This window comes from Zerene cesonia, chromosome 7 (genome assembly GCF_012273895.1).
Source record: "Zerene cesonia ecotype Mississippi chromosome 7, Zerene_cesonia_1.1, whole genome shotgun sequence".
NCBI lineage: Eukaryota > Metazoa > Arthropoda > Insecta > Lepidoptera > Pieridae > Zerene > Zerene cesonia.
Genome location: NC_052108.1, coordinates 3,984,393 through 3,992,499, shown reverse-complemented (window position 1 = coordinate 3,992,499; position 8,107 = coordinate 3,984,393). Strand labels below are relative to the sequence as shown.

At 32.5% G+C, this 8,107-nt stretch overlaps 1 protein-coding gene across 1 annotated transcript in view; it reads left to right on the top strand.

Annotated features, from left to right (window-relative positions):
* The first annotated feature begins 2,728 nt into the window (after positions 1–2,728).
* The window catches only part of LOC119828175 (potassium voltage-gated channel protein Shab), a 32,544-nt gene continuing 27,165 nt past the window's right edge, over positions 2,729–8,107 (top strand). The window contains exon 1 of the mRNA XM_038350274.1: positions 2,729–3,027. The gene's annotated coding sequence lies outside the window, so the exon portion shown is untranslated. The remainder of the gene's footprint in view (positions 3,028–8,107) is intronic.

Genomic DNA, 8,107 nt, shown 5'->3' with positions numbered 1-8,107 from the left:
TTTGTACAGTGGTTAAAGCGTGATCTTAGGACCGAGGGGTCCTGGGTTCGATTGTCGGTGGGGACGCACAAAAAAAAAGTCTCGGTTTGGCAGGACACAGAAGGCTGATCAACTACTTGTCCATAAAGAAAATCGATCAGTGAAACAGTTACATATATATTTATTTGATATATACTTATTCATACCACTAAATAAAAGAATACATTATGCCATTAAATTTGTAAAAAAACAATTTTATCCGAATAGTTTGAGGTGTCGTTGATAATTAGTAATTACTCGATCAATAATGGTACTTTTATGGTAATACTAGCTGCGCCCCGCGGTTTCACCCGCATAAGTCCGTATCCCGTAGGAATATCGGGATAAAAAGATGCATATCCTAATATTATAAATGCGAAAGTTTGTAAGGATGTGTGTGTGTTTGTTGCTCTTTCACGCAAAAACTGCTGAACCGATTGCAATGAAATTTGATACGTAGATAGCTGGACAACTGGAATAACATATAGGCAACTTTTTATCCTGATATTCCTAGGGGATAAGTCGAAATGGGAATAAAAGCAATTCAGGATTCCGTAGCAAACAAGGAACCCCTTTAGTTTGACGATGTGCTACCGCCTGTATCCTTGTCCGCGGTTGATTAAGGACTTATAATTTCACATAAATTACAAGTAAATAACGTCTATACCTATCATGCTAAAATAAGTTCCCGAAAATAAGCTTTTTTTACCAACTTATAGGTACTTTTTAACTTATACTCGTCTTCCGTATCATTGGAATTAGATAGGTATATTAGAGGTACGCGAAGACTGTTTTTCAATTAAGTAAACCATTCGTGACTTATGCCAATTTTCGTTAAAATCCTTTTCAACTCTACGGTTGTTGTAGTAAATTAAAATGTCACGGCAGTAGTAATAGGTAAGTAACTGCATAGTAAAGAGTAACGAACTATTCGAACCACTCTATTGAAATGTGTGGTATCGCGCTGTTGTGACTTGTACTTATAGGTACTTATTTGTTGTAGGTATTGTTGATTATAAAGGCAACTGATTTTTTATCTAACAAATTAGCACGTGATAGCTCGAATGTGGCAGTCAAGCACGCTTCATACGAATTAGGCCAGCTCGAACCGGGGAAGTACCACACCTACACAGAAGACTGTTGTAAAATAGTAGCATGCCAGTGTGTTTGATACGGTGATATTCGAAAAGCAAGATGAAATTTTAACAAAAATGTTCTTTCAATCATTACTCTGTTTCTTGTCACTAGGTACAATAAAATTTTATCAAACCAATCTTATAGAGGTTATAATAACGAAAAAGAGAGGCGAGTGGTGTCATTATAATGACAATAAGAGGTGGGATCATTATAATTTTATTAATATTATGGATTTATTTATTTAATTTTACACTTAGGCACTAGATTTCGTCATCATCCAGAGGGGTGGACTTTTTTTGCTATCAAATGTTTTTATAAAAATCCGATCAGCCGTTCTTGACTTATAAAAGAGAGATTCAACTTTCTTTTCATAGAAAAGGTTTTAGTACATAATGTACCTATTTAAGGATCATTACATAGTATAAAACTAAGTCCTTTTTCGCTGTCAGTGTGTCTGTATATTTAGATCTTTAAAATTACGCAACAAATTAAGATGGCTTTTTTCTTTTAAAGATATAATGATTCAAGAGGAAAGACAGTTTTTTTCTCGGTAATACCACGGGAACGGGTACTATGCGGGAAAAGCCTCGGAGTGTATCTTTCGACTACGCGAGTGAAGTCGCGGGCGAAAAGCTAGTAGTATAATATGTACAGTAACTATCTCTATACATTAAATTAATTAATCTTATTTAAAGCGTATTGACTCTTAATATACTTTAAAAAAGTTAAATACCATTCGATGTGTATGTCTTCTAGACCCCATAACGTAAGTATATTTTTGTCTGTTGTCTGTTGGTCTGATTTGTGTGCATCTATGTGCATCAATCACGTGAAATCCACTGTGCAGATTTGACAGTTTTTTATATTTTATTGATAAAATTTTATTGTACCTAGTGACAAGAAACAGAGTAATGATTGAAAGAACATTTTTGTTAAAATTTCATCTTGCTCCTCTATACGTATATCGTATAGAAAGCTGAATCTTTGCTAAAATAAAAAGATGACGAGATATACACATCCACAGCCGGATTTTTTTTTAAATCTGCTTCTTTTTCGAAAATACATGAACTTAAAAATGTATAGTCAACACGAGTAGTGGATAAAAAAAACATTTCCGTACATTAAATATAATTTAAAACGAGATTTTGATGTTTTATGAAAACCAAAATAATTGCAAGTAATTTTTTGTGCATTTTTCTTTTCGTCTGATTGTCTCTTTAACAGTTAGTAACCTCAAAAACTACGATCTTATCAATAGTAAGCTATTTCTTATCCCTCACCGACATAGTCTAGATATATTTATTTTCATCCCGGTTTGTCCCGGGCGGAGGTTGAACAATCGGCTAGAATTACCTTTTCAGTATTTAAATTTCCGATTCACAAATATAAAAAAAAATTAAAGGTATATTGAACATATGATTATTAATTAGAATTTATAAAAATATGTGTATCAGAAATACTTATATACTTATGAAATGTCATTGAAATGTAAAAGCTCTCAATCGCAGGAATTGTTTTGTTGCGTTGCGCAGAGAAAGCTCTGGGCGGTTGCGTGAGGGGCGGGCGGCAAGCGGGCGCAAATAGCCGCGCAGTCGGCAAGCTCTCTGCCAGTCAGTGGCCGTGCGCGCCTCGCCGTCACATAGCCGTAACCCTTTAAACATCGTGTCCGAATTTCGAAAGCCATCGCTGGCTCTTATCCTTTCAACGCGGCAAAATTGTTCTAAGTCATGTGTTAGTGTCAGTAACATAGTGAATTCCCTTTGCACACCTGGGACCTTTGGGTCATCTGATCGCTGTGGTGCACGTGTCTCCAAAATCAATAGCAGGCATCACCTCCTCGTTTTACCCTCATCTTCAAGGTCACACGGGGAGGTAAACATAATTTTCATTCATAAGAGCTTTCGGCATATATGTTTTATATTAGCAGTTAGCATAGCATTGCACTGATAAGCATAGGAAGTATGAAAGAAGGAAATTAGTGGCAGCAATTAGAGCTTAAATCGAGATAAACTAAACGCAGTACTGGTCGTATTGCATCGATTGGTGTAAGTGCATGACAGTCAGTGACCTATTTTCGTTGAAGCGACACACGAAAACTCGGGGTTTGGCAATAGGTATGGTATGTTCAGCTAATTTAACTTTTAAAAACTATTTAAAATACAAACGGTGCGCTACAATGACATTACATGACAAAAATAATACTTAGCCACCTGACGACATTCCTTCTTATATCAATGAGCCGGGAGCCATATTTTTGAGATTGTACTTGTACATTTTTACAGTAAAGTCTAAACGACCTTTATTTATTGCCTATTACTCTGTGTTCTAATGTTCCCCGTTTAACAATTGTTATAATAGATAAACATTTATATTTCACATAAAACTAGTTGACCCGGCAAAGTTTGCAACGCCATGGTTTATTTTTTTACACATTTTCCTTATTGTTATTAATGCATAAAAACTTATCAAAATCAGTCAAGACATTCTCGAGTTTTAGCGAAATTAACGAATACCAATTGATATTTATATGCATTTTAATTTATCGTGTCGCTGTGCTTGTTACAAAACGTAACCGAAACGACTGGACCGATTCTTGTGAAATTTGTGTATGTGTGTAGTGTGTTTTTAAGTGATAAGGGTAAGGTAAATTAAAGTTTGAGGGGTCAGCTGTTATAAACTGTTATATGATAAATAGAAAATTTAATCGTTGTTAATTTATAAAAAATAATAAATATAGTATTAATAAGAGTACATGAGGTGTCTATGATAGGATTTTGATGAAGAAAATGTATAATTTGCCACCAATACAAATTTAAAGGCACCAACTGTCTACCTATTAAAATGCACAAGTAAATACTTCGTTAGATCGAAGAATAAAAGCCGAGTTACACTCGAGTCGGATACAAGAGGATCCCATGCATGCTGTGATGAGTGCTTTCTTTGTCTTTGTAGTTCTATAGCACTTTAGCAGCTTTGAGAACGTATTAAGTGATCGTGCAGTTTGAGTTTGAAAACATTGTACCAGATTTAACACTTGTCTTTGAATAGAGAGTTCTTTCAACATGTTCTCAATGCGTAATGAGTTTAGTATTTTTATTTATTTAAATAAAAAATTTATTGTAGTTATTTACTCTACAAGGTAACTATAGCCTAGATTTGAATTATTTGTATGCTACAGGAAGTACCGGGTTGAAGCAACGTTGCAATTTATATTTATTATTAATTTAGCTACTAAATAAACTCATTACATGCAATATGCTAATAATTAGCTATATGATTCAATCGCATCTTATATAACACTCAAATTGCACTTTAAGGCAATGAGTTACAAAACTCACAATAGATCATGCGTGTGCCTGTAATATGAAGATAATTTAGAAATAAATTAGTAGATATAATAATCCACACGAATGTTTTTTTAATGAGTTCAAGTCACATACCACTTGACATTTGTTTTGTAGTAACATTTTCTAATAGTATGTGCAAATTTTTCATAAAAAAATATTCCTGTTTTTTTACTTTACCTTTTACCCTTTTTTCATGTAAAGATGAATTGAATATTCACGATGGCTAAATAACTTTCTTTTTCCTTATCGCTAAATTGTAAAATTAAAAGAAGCAGTTATGATTTTTAATTCATTTACGATACCATTCATATACGGCTCAATATTTAATGCGGGAAGGAAGTAAAAAAGGAAGAAAGAAATTATCTATATCTATATCCTACCCCAAAATAACTTCGTCCGCGCGTTTATTTTAAAGAGAGATAAGAAAAACCCACACATTCGCATTTATAATGTAACTAAGAATATAAAAATATCGACCATTGGATGAAAACTTGTAAATGTAATATATAACAAAACAGATATTTTGGTTCTAGATTTGTAGAGCAAATGTGTCTATGTAAGGGAGAAAATGTAGGTATGTCTGGCGTGCTGCAATACGAAAGTGGGTCTATTGCTGTTACGAGAACTCTATCTATAGGTATTATTGATCCTGTGTCTTACCGTCTATACTCGTGTCAAAGGTAGACCGTAGAATGAATCGATCGAATGAACTTTTACATTTGTTAATTATAAAATAGAAAAGGTTTAATATAACACTGTAAATAATAAATATAGTTTTAAGAAATAAAAAAAACACGCTCGAATGATATATTACGCTAAATTGTCTCATTTGTTCTTACAAATAGCGTTTACATGAGGATAATAAGATAACCTAATAATTCGTCGCCGATCCTTGATAAATGTTCAAAGTTTGAATTAAATCTGTTCGTTAAAACTGAGTCAAAATCGAGTTTAGACTCGATTTTGACCCAGTTTTTAAAGGTTATATACAAACATACAAGCTTACAAAACGTGATAAAAATAAGAATTATATTTGTGTTGCATTCTACTATAAGACTTATATTTGTTAAATTGTTGTTTTCCTATTTTAATTTAAACATATAAATTGTACAACTTAGGCAATCTTCTTAAAAAATTTAAAAATATTCAAAATTATTGTAGGGTTTGTAGGTAATTAGAACTAAGAAGGAAGGTATAAACTTAACAAAATGTTAATAGTTAAGCACGTAAAGGTGTACTAAATTCATTCAAGTGAAAAGTGGACCTGGATAGCATCCAACTATCAGTAGCCGTGACCCGGCAGTTGTAAAGGTTTCCGTGGTATTATACAAAATAGGACTAAAAGGGTTGAAGCCAATTCGTGTCGTTTTTATTTTCTTTGTGTAGTTAGGTTCGTTAGTTACTATTCGTGACTGTCAAAATAAAAGATTTTAATCATAAACACACTCTGTGGTACTATTAATTACATTTTGGGTAATTTAATCTAAAAGGTTTTAAAGTCCGATTTTTTTGTTATTTTTATGTACCTATTAAATAAATGTTGTCATTAGAGGTAGTTCAATAAAGTATAAGTACTTATTTGACGATAAATTTGCAATATAGATTGTCTACGTAACTTCATATACGCAGTATTTAAGTTGTTTAGGTTGCTTATTTTCTTCAGTGTACCTGTTCATTTCACAATCTACTCATTTTCGCTGGCTATAAATCTTAATGTTCGTCGGACGCAACTTATGAAAAATGGCCAATAAACTGATTATCAGTTAACAATTAATAATATATGGTATCACGTTGACGTGGTTAAGTTGTTAGCAGAGCGGATATTGATCGCGCGGCTACAACAAAGGGAGTTTTGGCCTGCAGGGCGCGCCGCCGTGCTCGCAACAGGCAGGTAACAGGTGATCTTGATATGCCTGCCTGGAATACTACTATTTTAAGTCTGGTATCAGGAAATGGGCTGGATAAAACCAGTAGGTACTTTTTACTCGACTCGTGACTATTTAACTGCAAGAATGGTAGATAGTCAATGTCTACATTATATTTTATCGATATGTTGATATAAATAACAAAGAATTTATTTTGAAACAAAGAATAATACGAGACATAGTAATAGTGTGTAGAGATTAAATAAAAATATATGTTCCTAAATGATATAAATTCGTAATAAAATGTAAAGGGAATTCATCATATAATTGGGTCACAATATATTGTATACTCTGTGAAGAACATTAACCTTTCATCGTTGCCCTCACATAATGCCATGTTTACACTAAACGTGGATGTATATTTTCTTAAACATACTTTATTATCTAACAAAGAGTTCGAATACCGTCATAAAATTGCCTCGAAGCATGTGAATTGATTCATGAGTCATACGTCAAAATCTGTGTTAAATAATCAAGAAGTAATAAGGTATAGCAAGATGGCAAGAGTGACATTAGGCTCTGAAATAACCGACAACATATTATTTTCTTGTGTTTGATTTTACACTAGTTTTATATATTTACTTATGAAAGAATTTTAACGGATTTTAAATTCGATTTATTTATTGCATTATTTAACCCGACGTTTCAAACATTTTACAGCGAGCGTGGTGACGGGGAGACTCGTCTTTAATTTCTGACCGACAGCGTATAATCATATAGATATGTTTTAAGAAAGTTGTGATAGGATTATATAAAAAAAACTTTGGTCCCTGAAGTCAGATACAATCTAACTTGTACAGAACTAGATTCTATTATATCTCGGTAGAAGTTCTGAGCGTGCTTTCTGTTTTCTACAAGCTGTATCCCACGGCGTCACTCGGTACATAATAATAAAAGTAGTGTGCTAATACGAACGAATCTTTATATATACCAAATTTTATGCTGATACCATAACTTCTTTTCTAAGAACAAACATCCATACATCTATCCATCCATCCATACTATTAACTTTTGCGTTTATAACATTTGTAGATATAGATAAATACTGAAATAATGAAAACAATGTAAAGTAAAAACTAGTTATCATTTGTTTTAATTATCTGCAATAGCCAATTTAAATATGTATATACTTAACTAATACACAATAATGTGGAATGTAAATGTTGTTAAGATAAATAAAATATTTTAACGATCATAACAAATTGATTAACAAAATTTTTGTCTCACTTGCTCTTATACAAAGTACATGCAACTAAATTATTTAGTCCTGGCGATCATTATCAAGATATAAAGTGTCCATTTAAAGTGGGTCAAAATCAAGTCTAATAGACTCTGTTAGATACTAATATAAAAGTGAATCTATTAAAACTGTGTTAAAAACGTTTAAGCTTTAAAATACCTACTAACAGTAACAGGAAAAGAAAAGACAAATGTTTAGAAAATTCTAATTTAATGTTCATTGTGGAATTTTGTGTTGAGATAACAGCAGATTTTTCAAACATTTCAAAAAAATATAAGATTTTCACGTGACTCTGTCAGTTATGAATTCGACGACTGATTGGCATATTTGTATTAAAACGACTCGAAATACCCGGAAATACTAAAAGCTCTATCTTGTACCGGATGTACATCGTTTACAAGAATGCTTAAAATTACAACATTATTTTCAATAACTGTATA